The 14561-nt window shown below is 35.9% G+C and overlaps 1 non-coding gene across 1 annotated transcript; it reads right to left on the bottom strand.

Annotated features, from left to right (window-relative positions):
• Positions 1 to 13209: 13209 nt before the first annotated feature.
• LOC119467163 lies at positions 13210 to 13335 on the bottom strand. The gene has a single exon (XR_005195694.1). It is a non-coding gene; the product is annotated as a U4atac minor spliceosomal RNA (small nuclear RNA).
• Positions 13336 to 14561: the final 1226 nt, after the last annotated feature.

The following is a 14561-nucleotide window of genomic DNA, read 5'->3' as shown; positions in this document are numbered from 1 at the left end:
GCCCATGCGATCAACAGTTATAACAAAGCAACAAAGAAGGCCCATCCACGAAATGGAGAAATTGCTATATATTTGGATGGAAGATCAAATTCAAAAACGGACACCATTAAGCCTTTTTACTGTGCAGATGAAGGTGAGAAGTCTATTTCAGACTCTGAAGGAGAAGATTACAGTCAAGAATTTGTAGCAAGCACTGGCTGGTTCCAGAGATTCAAGAAAAGATTCCAAATGCATAGTGTTTGAGTGACTGGAGAAGCAGCAAGTGCAGATGAGGAAGGAGCACGTAAGTTTGTTGATAGTCTGGATGAATTAATTACAGATGAGGGATATCTAGCAGAACAGATTTTCAATGTTGATGAAACTGGATTATTTTGGAAACGGGTGCCAGCATGAACTTATATTCACAAAGAGGCCAAAAGCGTGCCAGGATTTAAAGCATTTAAGGATAGGCTAACTCTGCTGCTTGGCGGGAACATCGCAGGGTTTAAGCTGAAGCCATTCTTAATTTATCACTCAGACAACCCGCGTGCTTTCAAGAATGTTAACAAGCACACACTGACCGTCTACTTTCGTTCTCAAAGTAAAGCATGGATAACACAAGGATTGTTTGAAGACTGGTTTATGAACTGTTTTATTCCTCAAGTTCGAGAATATTGTTTGGAGAAAGATATTCCTTTCAAGATTTTATTGCTACTGGATAATGTGCCTGAACACCCACCACATCTAGGCGATCTCCATCCAGATGTAAAATTTGTTTTGCTTCCGCCAAACACGACTCCACTCATCCAGCCTATGGACCAAGGTTCGATTGCTACATTAAAGGCCAACTATCTCCGAACCACCTTCGCTCAAGCAATATCCGCTATAGATGCTGACTCAGGATTAACATTGTGAGATTTTTGGAAACACTACAACATTTTGATGTGTATCAAGAATATCGCTACCGCCTGGGAGGCTGTGACGACAAAGTGCATGAATGGCATCTGAAAAATTGTGTTAAGCGCTATGTTAATGATTTTGTTGGATTTGACAGTGAACGTGAACTTGAAACGATTCGGGAAAAAATAGTAAAACTTGCTAAAGACCTTTCTTTGGAGTGTGAAATGGAAGATGTCGAAGAGTTGCTAGACAAAGAATCCAGAGAACTTACAAATGAAGAGCTAATTGAACTGGAAGAAGAAAGAAGAGAAGCAGAGAAAGAAGAGGAGGAACTAGAAAGAAAGTTCACCACTAAGGGATTATCAGATGGTTTATCTTTACTGAATAAATTTCTTATACATTTCGAAGCAATGGACCCAAACATCGAATGATTTGCAAGGATTGAACAGATGGCGCACGATGTTTTTCATCCGTATCGTGAAATTTATGAAGAAAAAAAGAAACATACAATTCAGACAAAGCTCACCATGTTTATGAAAAAACCAACTGCGGTAACCCCAACGCCTCAGATGACGACATCAACGATCTGCAGCCAAGCACCAGCGGCCAATAAAATGTTTCGTACATGTTTATATATTTTGATATGTTTTGCAATTGGGAAAATGTTTCCTATGGTATTTTTTACACCTGTATTTTGTAATTTCGTATGTTTTGCAAATATTAAACCAGTTGTACTGGTAATGCAGTGTTTTACTTAAACCTGACGAATGTAAAAATGAGAAACAAAATGGTGTAGAGATGATACAAATGGCATAAAATGAACAAAGAAAAGTATGATATATAACAATAATGAAAGAAAATTCAAAACAAAGGGATGGAGAAAAATTTACCAACCAAATGGAGAGCAAAAATAAATAAATAGAAAGCAAGAGTTGCAATTTTTGCTGATAAAATAGGTTTTAAAGCAACAAAGACCAAAAGAAGCAAAGAAGGACATTACATAATAAAAGGATCACTGTAACAAGAAGAGTTAAAGATCCTAAATATATATGCACTCAATACAGGATTACCCAGATATATAAGACTTATAAAGAGACTTGGACTCCCACACAATAATAGTAGGAGACTTTAACATCAATATTAGATCAGTGAGACAGAAAGTTAACATCGATATCCAGGACTTGAACTCAGATCCGGAACAAGTAGACTTAATTAACATTTATAGAACTCTCCACTTTAAATACACAAAATATACACTCTTATTAGTACCACATCACACCTATTTATAGGTTTAAATGAAATATTAGTTGGCTGCTTGTTAATTATTTTCTTCCATAATTTTTTTTATGTCTCTATTATTAAACACAATTATAGACATACCCATTTTTAGACTGCATTCTAGCCTGGGCAATAAAGCAACACCCCTGTTCTCTCTCCCTCTTCCTCTTTCTTCCTCTCCTTCATTCCTTTTTTTTTTCTTTTTCTTTTTTTTAAATTCTTTCTCTTTCTTTCTTTCTCTCTTTCTTCCTCTTAAAAAAAAAGAAAATTATGATAAAATATGACTTAAAGATTTTTATAACATCATTTCACAGTACTGTACATAGAGTCTACTCAACTTACAACCAAACCGTGTTACGACTGGTCTGTTGGAATCAATCATGATCATAAGTCGAGCACTAGCTATAGAAAAAAAATTTCCTGGAAGTTTGAAAGCACCCCTGGTTGCTGTGCTGTCATTATCCCTTCCCAGGCATAACTTTACTCTGGCAGGTTGTGTCTTTAGTGTCTGAGGCTTCTGGGGCATTGGCTGCATCCTTTCTGTCTCTGACTTGTACCAGTTCAAGGACAACAGGCATGTCAATTTTTAGTGCTCTGATATCAAAGTCACCTATAAGATCAGCAATTAAGCAAACTTTTTCTGGGTATGACCAAAATGACTGACGTCCCAACATTGCTATTTATATTATAAAGACTTGTTGTTACTATTTTACTCATACAATTGTTAAAGACAATGAGAGGAGAGCAGGTGGTGTATGTGCATATATTCAAAAAATATTAGAAAAGGAAATCTGGTAGAATTTATATGGTAAGATTTATTATCCTTTGTTTTGAAGCAGAAGATTCTATATTTCCTTTCTGTATAATGTTTTCCCAACTGGACAATAAAACCCATTATCAAAATTATATTATTAGACAATAAAAAAGTAATAATTTTGATCTAGTCATAAGTGAAATCTAAAACATAGAGTTCTAGAACACACCAAATTACCAAATAAATTAGTAATGAATCTGGGGAAAAAAAAAACTTAAGTATTTCTGACTCTTAATTCACTATCACCCAGAAGAAGAAAATTATTTCCTGAAATATTAATGAAGAAATGTTCACTGGAGCCTAAGTATAAAGTTAACAAAGCAATTAAGACTCAGAAATTTGCAGGCAGGTATATAAAAATCAGTTTTGCCTTGAAAAGCTCTCATGAAATAAACCAATCAGGAGGGGAAAGGATGCCCTGGTTTGGAAGCCTGATAGTGTAATGAGAGATGGCATTGCATTACCTAGAACTCTAGAAGGTTTTCTAAGTAAAGGAAAATGATGATCATTTGGGTTAGATTCTGTTGCCTGATGAAGACTTGTATTTCATGATTGATTCACCTAAAAATCAAAAGAAAACCACTTTGGTCCTGACAGTCTGGAGCCTTTAGTTTTTTAACATTTCTTCTCACTATTACTCAGCTAAAGAGTCAGGGTCAACCTGGGCATGTTGTATTTCTTTTTGCAACCAAGTTCACAGTCGTTAACAAAAAAGAACTAAGGGCTTTGCATTTAGATAGCAAAGCCAGTTCCCATATCTACTTTTAATGCTTCCAGTTGCGGTCATGTACTGCATAATGCTGTTACGGTTAAGATGAAACATATATATGACAGCAGCCTCATAAGATTATAAACTATACTTTAATGTTACAGACAGGAGGAAAGAAAATACTGGGTAGAAGAGGGTAGGGTGCCTGGTGAGGGCTCCGCCCTTAAGCCAGGACCCACAGCCCTAAACGAGAACATGCATTTCTGTGTTGCCTTTTCCAACACCAGTCTGGCTCCCCACTTTGTACTGTTAAAAAAACTAATATGCCTTTCTGTTTTTCCACCTAAATGTTGCCTTTTCCAACAACACCCTGGCCCTCCACACCCCCTACCTTGTACCCATAAAAAAACCTAAGCTCCACTGACAGAGAAGCAGAGCAGCACAGCAGAGAAGGAGAGAAGAAAAGAAGCATCTGAATGTTGAGAGACGAGGCAGCTGGACATCTAAGAGTTGATCATAGAGGAGTTTGACCAGGGACAGTCAGAGAGGTCCCACTGTCTCACTCCATCTTCTTTCCAGCTCCCCATCCCATTGATAGCCATTTCCATCACTCAGTAAAATTCTCTGCATATACCACCCTTCAGTGCATTCATGGAACCTTATTCTTCCTGGACTCTGGACAAGAATTCTGGATGCACTGGTGTGGAAACCCAAAAAGGCTGTCACAGTGACTCTTCGCTGAGCTGTTTAACATTTAAGCCTTCCATGGACAGCAAGGCTAAAAAAGCATTGTTTGCAACACATGGCCTCTGGGGCTCCACAGGTGGTGGGCAACCCCTAGATGCTGCTGGGGTGGTAGATGTTGCCAGGGTGGTACGGGCTTTGTTCCTGCCAGTGCCCAAAGGCACTTTGTGCTTGCTCCTGCACCTACTTGCTTGCTTGCTACTCCTCTCGCAAGGAGTAGGAGCATGAGTAAATGAGCCACACTCCTGAGGCAAGTCTGAGAAGGGGTCAAGGGGGAATTCTCCTGTCTCGCTTTGGAAATGTTTAAATACTCACATACTTCCCATTGTGTTACAATTGCCTACAGTATTCAGTACAATAACATGCTGAACAGGTTTGCAGCCTAGGAGAAACAGGCTATGCCATAGACCCTGGGTGGATAGTAGGCTAATACCACCTAGGTTTGTGTAAGTATACTCTATGACATTTCCACAAACATTAAACCACCTTATAACACATTTCTCAGAATATATCCTTGCCATTAAGAGATGTGTGGTTGTACTCAGAACATTTGTTCATTTATTCTTCTCTGTAGCAAACAGAAAGCTACAGAGAAGAAAGAAAAGAAGAAATGCAAAGAGCCTTGATTCAAATTTGTAATCCAACCCTGTTGCCCTTTCCAGCTCCTGAGGTTGAACTGATTTCTAACCAATATTGTTGCAGTTGAGGTAGCTTCTCCAGTATACCTGAGAATCTCTGACAATCCATAAAAAGAACTGGCTTTGCATGAGAACTACTTAGTCATTTTTAGCTGCTTCCCTTCTTAGCTGTGTCTGTGATAACTCCTCTTCTTTTATTTGTGTGCTGGGGCAGCTCAAAGTTGAGACAATTTTCTGTTCTAGCCGCCTCATTGCCAGGGATATGTGTTTCCAGTACTTTGGGCCTATTACTGAAGGAAAAAGACCTTGCTTTTTTTCTTTTCTTCTTTTTTCTGTTCAAAGTCTTATGGGTGCCCTTGGATATACTTCAGATAAACATGAATCAATCTAAGGAACTTTTGAAGTTTGCTCGTTAGTCCACTCAAAGAAAAAAGGCAATTTCCATATTAAATTGGGTATCATTTTGCACCCATGCTGTACTGAAAACTTTGCGTGTAGCAAATTTCAAACTGTCAATCTTTGTGAGTGACTCCCTAAGAAAAGCTTAGTAGTTGTGCCCCCAAAATGGGTGGAGTACTGGACTTCCCCCTGCATAATGAAAGTCCATTGTAGGAAGACCATTCAGAAGATAATTTAAAAGCCTGTTAAATTGCAGCACCTCTACCACTAATTGCTAGGCAAGACATTACCATCAGAGGCCCAGATTGCTCTTTAAAAGGTTTTTAAATGATGGTGTGAGGAAATAAAGCCTTGTCATCTAAAGCTTTTTCAAATGTGCTCTTCTTCCTTATACTAGAAGCAGCAGTCAGCCTGAACTTTGCACATAATGAGACTGTGAATGGCTGATGAGTGTCTGCTCCTAGAGGAAGAAACAATGAATGAGGGGTGAAGTGAATGGGGGCTTTCTTGTCATTGTGTGTAGCTTGAATTAAAGCAAAAAAGAGGACTTCTGGATTTAGCATTAAGACTAGAAACCAGATGTCTGCTGTTTTTTTTTTTCCTTCCTTGCTCCCTTTACTCAAAACAACTTGTAATAGAAGACAAACGGACACAATCTCTTAAGAAAAATACAATAAATAACTCTATCAAAAAGGAGTCCTTAATAATGGGAAAAAGAAGCCTCTTTTTAATATGTTCTAGAATAATCATTTGAATGTTATAACATTATGAATCTATATAAAGAAATATTTTCATGGTACTGTTTTTGTTTTAATTATTTTTTTTGAATTAAGTTTTCAAATAACAGCTAAAGGATTGGAGTACTGGATTCTTCATTACACCAAATTAAGTCATCCAAATATTTTTATTGCTATCATTTATTTCATGATAATTGCCTTTCATTAAGACAAACTCTTCCTTTTAATAAACATTATTTCCCAGAATACTCAAAGTTTTACTCTTTGGCATGGCACTGCCTATTTTTTGTTCTTTGGTTTGAGCCATTCAATATAGAAAATTGAAGGATGGCCTATCACAGGGCAAGAAAGTGATAATGTTTCTAAATATGTGTTATTCTAAGTCAGATATAGATACTCATGGGTATGCTGTTCAAAGTGGCATCAATTATTTGCTATACTCTTAATGATCCACTAATTCTTGTAAAGTTTCTATTTTATGCAGATCATTAAATGTTGCTAATAATTTTTCTTATACAAACTACAACATATGAAGTATATACTATATTTATTACTTGTAATCCAACTGTTTAAAAATATCTTTAATGTGTCATAGTAGAAAATACAATAACATAATACAAATTCAATAATGCTATTCAAGTAAAAATAAGGAAATTAGTGAAACATAAAAATTAGAGTAAATATAATGATATAGGCTAATATAGTATCTGCAATTAAGTATTAAATTTACCTGTGTGATTCCTGGCTGCTAGAGCCAAAAAGGGAAGGTAATATTCTATATACAATGAAAGAAAATATAAGTTTTTCTCTTTTTTTTTTTTTTTAAAGAAATGTCCCTGCAACTAATTAATAATAATAAAGTAACCAGTGGGCATGTCCTATTGCATTAGAATTGTAGACTAGTATCAGATTTGTGGAAGAAATGTATGGTTTCCCCTTAACAAAAAGATTGAAAAAAAAAAAAGTTTGGTTCTCTTTCAGCATCTGACGTCTGACATCTCAGAGGCTTGGAGGCCAGCTCAGTGCGAAATTCTATTGTGATATATAGTTTAGGGTGTTTCTGTCTTTAAGCTATTGACTGACAGCATGCCTAAGAAAACTAAAACAACACAAAGCAAAGAAGGAACTGCCTATAGTTCTAGTGAATATTTGCTCTTTAGGGACTACTCCAGATTGAAAGTTTGTTTTCTTCTTAGTAAATTAAACTCCCTTTTAAAAAATATTAATTGATCATCATACATACAAGGGACTAAGGGAATGTATTCTCTCCTCCGGTCCACAAGGGGCGTGGTTTCAAAGGCAAGAACTTCCTAGCAACAAGCCCGACCTGCCTTCTTTCACATTTCCATCCAGGAGCTTAGAGGTCTTTGTTTAACTTTGCAGGCGCTGGAAGATAGACTGCCCAGGTGAGCTCCGTTTGTCTAGAAAAGCCCACAAAAAGCTATGGGAGGACTGTGGGCCAAACAACAAATCAGGTGTCAGAAATCAAAGATCAATCACTCCAGCAGAAGTTTAAAGAAACTCCTTTCATAGAACAGAAAACTTGAATAGGGCGGGAATAACTCCAGGTTAAAAGTCCCCCTCTTTCTCATCTGGGCGGACTCCATTTCTGGATCCACTCGCACGACAGCATGAGAGCTCACTCTCTATTTCTTTCTCCTTTTTCTCTCTCTCTGCTTAAATAAATCACTTTCTGTAAAACTCTTTGGGGTCCAATTTTTACTTAAATGAGCTCACTTACCATACCTGGTGGGGTCCTCTCCCCCGTTCTTGGGTGAGTGAGGGACCATGGGCCTGGAAGAACACATCCTATCAGGGAGCGACCTGAACCAATTGCGCGCAATTCGGTCACAGGACCTCTGACCTTGTTAACCTCAAATGTGAGGTTTAATCTGAAATTAAAATAAATTCACTGTGGTTAATAGAAAAAGTGTATCTCCCTAGCATTGAGGGACTGTGTTGGAGGGACTACCTGTGGTCAGATGCGGGTTTGTTTTGAGTGCAGTAATTCTCTGTTTTTCTGCCTCTGGCCACCTAGGATCCTTTGTTTCACTTTCCTGCCCCTGGCAGGTTAGGTAGGGCCCTTTGTTTCACTTTCCAGCCTCTGGCAAGCCAGGTAGGGTCTTCGTATCTGATTTTTTCCGACTCTATTTCTTGGAGGTGGGTGTTCTGTGACTCAGTGTTATAAAACAAGTAGCCAGTCTGGTAACAGAGTCAAAGATCAATCAATCCAGAGGAAGTTTGAAAGCATTCCTTTCATTGGATGAGAACATGAATGGGGAGGAAATAACTCAAGGTTAAAAACTCTACCCACCCCAGCCTGGGCTGGAATTCTCTCTGGATCCTCTTCCATGAAAGCGTGGGAGCTGTCCTTTCACTCTGCCTAATAAACTGCACTGTTGCATGCTCTTTGTGTCCATGAGTTCTGTTTCAGCTGCAAAACTCTCCGCACCTCCGGTGCCCCTTTCCCCATTCTTTGGGTTAGGAAGGCCAAGAGCCTGATTTCTGGCTGCAGCTACCATGCTTCCCTGGTGCTCAAGCAGTTAGGACTCCTGGTTTTCACCCAGACGGCCAGAGTGGGAACCAGGGAATCTGGCTGCAGTTACTACGGTTACAGTGTGGTCTTTCTAGTAGTGCAGTGTGCTCCAATCATTTGCCATAGTTTAAGCTACATTCACCCAGTCATTCTAATAGCATCTACTAAAAGTCCCTTCAACAGTGAAGCACATACAGGAGCTCAGGGGAGCCCAGAGGTAAACTGTACCTGTTTAGGGGCACTGTTCAAAGAAGGACCACTGTTGCTTCAAGTCTTAGTGAAATAATTTTTCTAATCAGGAAATTCAATATTACTCTCCTGGAGATGAATCAGATTTTTGAAGACCAAAAGGACACTGCTCTGCTAGTCCAGTTGGTGACTTTTTAAAATAAAATCAAAAGGCAGATTTGCTTCCATTTGATGCTAAAGTTAGGCTACTCTGACTGCCCTGGATCACTGTTTCCAGCATTCAAATAGAAGGTCAGAAGCTTCTGTAATGCACGAAGTGGTGTAGATCTGGGGAATCAGAGTGTAATCAATTTGGCTTAAGCCTTTTGTATTTTCTCCTTGACTAGCAAAGATACCATCTTCGCTGTTAAAAGAGCATGATTAAATTTCTTGGCTACCTCTGGTGAAGTGGAAAGTAGCTCTACATTTTCTTTTGTCTATTGGAGATTATAAAATATCTAGAACATATTTCTCCTATTCCTATCTATCCTTTCTATCTTATTTCATCACTATACATTGATGAAGAAACAAGATTTATAGAAAATGTCCACTATACAGTCACCACTGTCAGTGTTGCAGAAAACAATGTTCTACAAATATCTGTATGCAGAAAAAAACCCCCAGCAAACTTCAAAACCATTTCTAGATATAGAACTATTAGGAGTGGAAAAACAAATATTCTTTGTCCTACTCACATTTCATTCTGTTTTGTTCTTAGTAATGAGCTGCCCTCTCTGGCGTGACCTTCAGATTATCATGGGGGCAGTTTGACAGGCAGAAAGGTTTGATTCTGTTACTTACTAGCTGTGTAATCACAGGAAATTCACTTGATCTTCTCCTCAGTCTCTTTAAATAGAAATAGTGGTTTACACGTTAAAGTTTTGCTGTGTTAAATAAGATCATATGTGTAAAATATCCAGTATTTCTAGCAAGCTTCCAAAATATGATAGGTCCCCCCAGTTGTTTTTTCATTCCATAAAATTGATCAGGTAAACCTAACATTATAAGAATACCCTCCACCCCAGCCCAGTATGACACTCTGTCCTGATGTCTCTAAGAGTAAAAAATGACCAAAAACAGTGATCTTTCTCTGTAGAAAGTAGAAATGGCACTGGGGGTAGGAGGGTGTGGTTATAGGGAGGCAGTATTTGCTTTATCTTATATTCCATTTCTACGGTGAGAATGCAGGTAGATATCATTTGTGTATACAAGTATTCAATAATATTAGTATAAGCACAAAAGTTTATATATAAATATCAGGCCAAGAAATTAATACATTATAAAGGCCTCACTCTGCTATTTATTTCTGTTTGTTAAAAGGTAAGCAGCTGGGAATGCACTTGTCAACTATACAAGTGTTTCTTTGACAACCAATTTTCCTTATTGTGCTTTGCAAAATTCTATTACATAATAAGTTTTGGAAGGTGTCATATGCATGTATAACTACTATTCCTTTGTCATTAAAAAGTAGAAAAAATAATTTTGGAGTTATGTTATATATATTTCAGTGACATTATTAGTTAAAATATCATTTCTGATGTTCAGCCTGTTAGAAGAATGTTTTAAGGAAATAAGTACGTGACATCATAAAATATTAACCTTTTAATTATTGATGTTCATTTTTGATTGTGGTACATGTAAAATTAGTCATATTAACCATTTTTGAGTGTAGAATTTAGTGACATTAAATCTATTTACAATGTAAACCACTGTTATTTCTAAAGCCTTTCATCATTCCAAGTGGAAATGCTATAATCGTTAAGCAATAACTCCCCATTTGCCATTTCTTCAGTCCCAATAATCTCTTCTCTTTCTGTCTCTACAAAATTTCCTATTTTAGATATTTTATATAAACAGAATCATACAATATTTTCCCCATTGCATGTGATTTATTTCACTTAGCATGATGTTTTCAAGTTTCACCCATATTTTAATGTGTAAAAGTCTATATTTTTTTACACCCGAATAGTATTCCATTGTATATATACATCACATTTTGCTTATTCATCATCCATTGATAAAAAACATAGATTGTGTTCACTTTTGGCCTATTGTGATTAATACTGCAATGAACCTTGGCATACAAATGTTTAAATCCCTATTTTTAATTCTTTTGGGTATATATATAGAATTATGGGTTCATACAGTATTTCTATATTTAGCTTTTCAAAACCTGCCAAACTGCTCCCCATAGCACTGAATTTTATATTCTAACCAGCAATATTCAGGTGTTCCGATGTATCCACATCTTTGTCAACACTTGCAATTTTCTGACATTTTGATTCTAGCTATTCAAGTAGGTGTGGAAAGGTATTTCATTGTGGCTTTGACTTATTTACATTTCCTGAATGTCTGATAATGTTGAACATTTTCTTCTGTGTTTAGTGTCCGTTTGTATGTCTTTGGAGAAATGTCTATTCTGGTCATTTGCCCAATTTTTAACTGGATTCTTCTTGTTGAGCTGTAGGAGTACTTAATATATTCTTCATACTAGACCATCCTCAGATACATGATTAGCAAATAATTTTCCCATTTGGCAGGTTGTCTTTTTGTTTTCTTGATGATGTTCTTTAATGCACACAAATTTTAATTTTAAAAATTAAATTAATCCCATTTATCTATTTTTCTTTTGCTGCTCATGCTTTTGATATTATATCTAAGGGTCTATTTCCATGTCATGGGTAATTAAGACTTATGCTTACTGTTTTATTCTAAGAGTTATACTATTTTAGCTCTCAAATTTAGGCTGTTAATCCATTTTGAGTTGATTTCTGTATAGGATGTGAAGTAGGGATCCAACTTCTTTCTTTTGCATGTGGAAACTCATTTATTCCAGTAGAATCTGTTGAGGAGGCTACTCCCAGTGAATGGATTTCATTCCCTGTAAAAAATCAGTTGGTATAGATACGAGTTTATTTCTACAATTCCAATCCTATTACATTAGTTCATATGCATATTCTTATATGAGTTCCACACTGTTTTGATAGTGTGGTTGGCAGTAAGTTTTGAAATTAGGAAGTTTTGGTTCCCCACTTTTCTCTTCTTTCATAAGGTTGTTTTGGCTATTTGGGACTTCTTGAGATTACACATGAATTTGAAGATTGGCTTTTTCTACAAAACAAAGGTGTTGAAATTTTGGTAAGGATTTGGTTGAGCAGATCTACATGTTCAACCAAATCTTTACCAAAATTTCAACACCTTTGTCTCCTGGAGATGACATGTAGATGACTATCTACATGCTCAAGATGACTATTCCCACTTTTCTGAATTGTTTTTTAAATCCTGAAATTGTGTTTGATTTTGGCCCAAAGATTTTTCTGCATCAATTGAGAAGATCATGAGGGTTTTTTTCCCCTTTTTCTAGTGATGTAATTTTCTTATTTGTGCCATCCTTGCATTTCTGTGATAAATCTCAACTTGGTCTGTATGTTTAATTGTTTTACTATGCCACTGAATTCATTTTTAAGGAATTTTGAATCTATATTCATAAGGAATATTAGTGTAAAATATTGGTTTATAATTTTTGTTTTTTATGATGTCTTTATGTGAATTTGATATCAAGAAAATGTTGGTCTATAAAATAAGTTAGAAAGTATTTACTCTTCTATTCTTTTGAAAATATTTGACAAGCATTGGGTTAATTTTTTTTTAAATGTTTGGTAGAATTTACCAGGGATGCCATCTGGTCCTGGACTTCTCTTTGTTGGGAGGTTTTTGATTAGTAATTTGATCTCTTTACTGTCACAAGTCTATTGAGATTTTCTATTCTTGAGTTATTAAGATTATTTGCGAGTTTCTAGAAATTTGTCATTTATTTGTTATGTAATTTATTTTAAACAGTTGTTCTTAATATAGTCTTTTAATGTCTCTTATTTCTGTAAGATCTGTAGTAATCACTACACCAGGAATGTCCAATCCTTTGACTTCCTTGTGCCACATTGGAAGAAGAGTTGTCTTGTGTCACATATAAAATGCACTAACACTAACAATAGGTAATGAGCTAAAAAATGCAAAAAAAATCACCTCATAATGGTTTAAGACAGTTTATGAATTTGTGTTGGGCTGCATTCAAAGCTGTTCTGGTCTGCATGTGGCCTGCAGGCTGTGGGTTATATGAACTTAGTCTACATATTCATTACTAGTTGTATTTATTTATATTTTCTTTCTTTGTCAATCTAGCTAAAAGTTTGTGTCAATTTTTTTATTTTTATTTAAAAAAGTTTTTTTAATTAAAAAGGATTTTCATTTTTTCCAAAACTTGCACCAATGTAAAGCAAAGCTTTAGTTGATGCAAGTGTGTTGTTTAGGTGTTAGCAGTACTGCCCTCACTATGCGCTCATTAGACAGTAGCGCAGCCCCAAGAAAAGGATGGTTAAGTTTGTGTCAATTTTGTTGATGTTTTCAATGAATAAACACTTGGTGTCATTGATTCCCTTTATTGCATTTCCATTATTTATTTCCACTTTAATATTTATAATTTGTTTTTTTTGCCAACTGTTGTTTAAAATTTTTTAAAAAATATTTATGCTTAACTATTATATACAACAGAATGGTGGAATATATTTATTGGGGAACCTATAATGTTTTGATACAGACAGCATATAATGATGACATCAGGGTAATTGGAGTCTATCACCTCAAGCCTTTATTATTTTTTTGTGTTAGTCACATTCCAATTCTATTCTTTTAGGTACTTCTAAATATATGATAAATTATTATTAACTATACTCACTCTACTGTGGAACTGAATACTGGTGCTTATTCATTCTATCTAATGGTATTTTTATACCCATTAACCATTCCTACTTTATTCCCCCACCCTGCTACCCTTCTTGGTTATTGGCAACTGTCATTCTATTGTCTAGCTCTATAAGTTTGTTTTTTAGCTCCTACAGATGATGACATGTAACATTTGTCTTTCTGTGACTGATTTATTTCACTTAATGTCCTCCAGTTCCATCTATGTTGTTGCAAATGACAGAATTTCATTATTTTATGGCTGAATAATATTCAATTGTGTATATGTGTCAAATTTTCTGTATCCATTTCCATTGATGGACACTTACGTAGCTTCTATATATTGGCAATTGTGAATAGTGGTGCAATAAATACAGGAGTGCATGTATCTTTTTGATACACAGATTTCCTTTTTTGTGACATATAGCTAGTGGTGGGATGGTTGGATCATACGGTAGCTCTCTTTTTAGTTTTCTGAGGAACCTTAACGTAGTGATTGTACCAATTTACATTCCCCTCAACAGTGTATGAGCATTCCCTTTTCTCCACATTTCTGCCAGCATTTGTTATTGCCTATCTTTTGGATAAAAGCATTTTAACTGGGGTGAGATGATACCACAGTAACTTTTAACGTGCAAATGAATTTTTATTTGAATAATTATACCATTCAGCTCTAGAATTTCCATTTACTCATTTTTAAAAAAGTTTCTATTTTGTTTTCATTGATATTCTCATTTCATTCATAAATCTTTTTCTTATTTTGTTTCATTCCTTGTTCATGTTTCTCTTTAGCTTTTGAGCATATTTAAGACAGTTGTTTCAAAGTCTGATAATTCTGATATCTGGGCTTTCTCATGAGTAA

The sequence above is a fragment of the Cebus imitator genome, unplaced genomic scaffold (assembly GCF_001604975.1).
Source record: "Cebus imitator isolate Cc_AM_T3 unplaced genomic scaffold, Cebus_imitator-1.0 Scaffold12, whole genome shotgun sequence".
NCBI classification, from domain to species: Eukaryota; Metazoa; Chordata; class Mammalia; order Primates; family Cebidae; genus Cebus; species Cebus imitator.
This window is presented reverse-complemented; position numbering and strand designations above follow the sequence as displayed.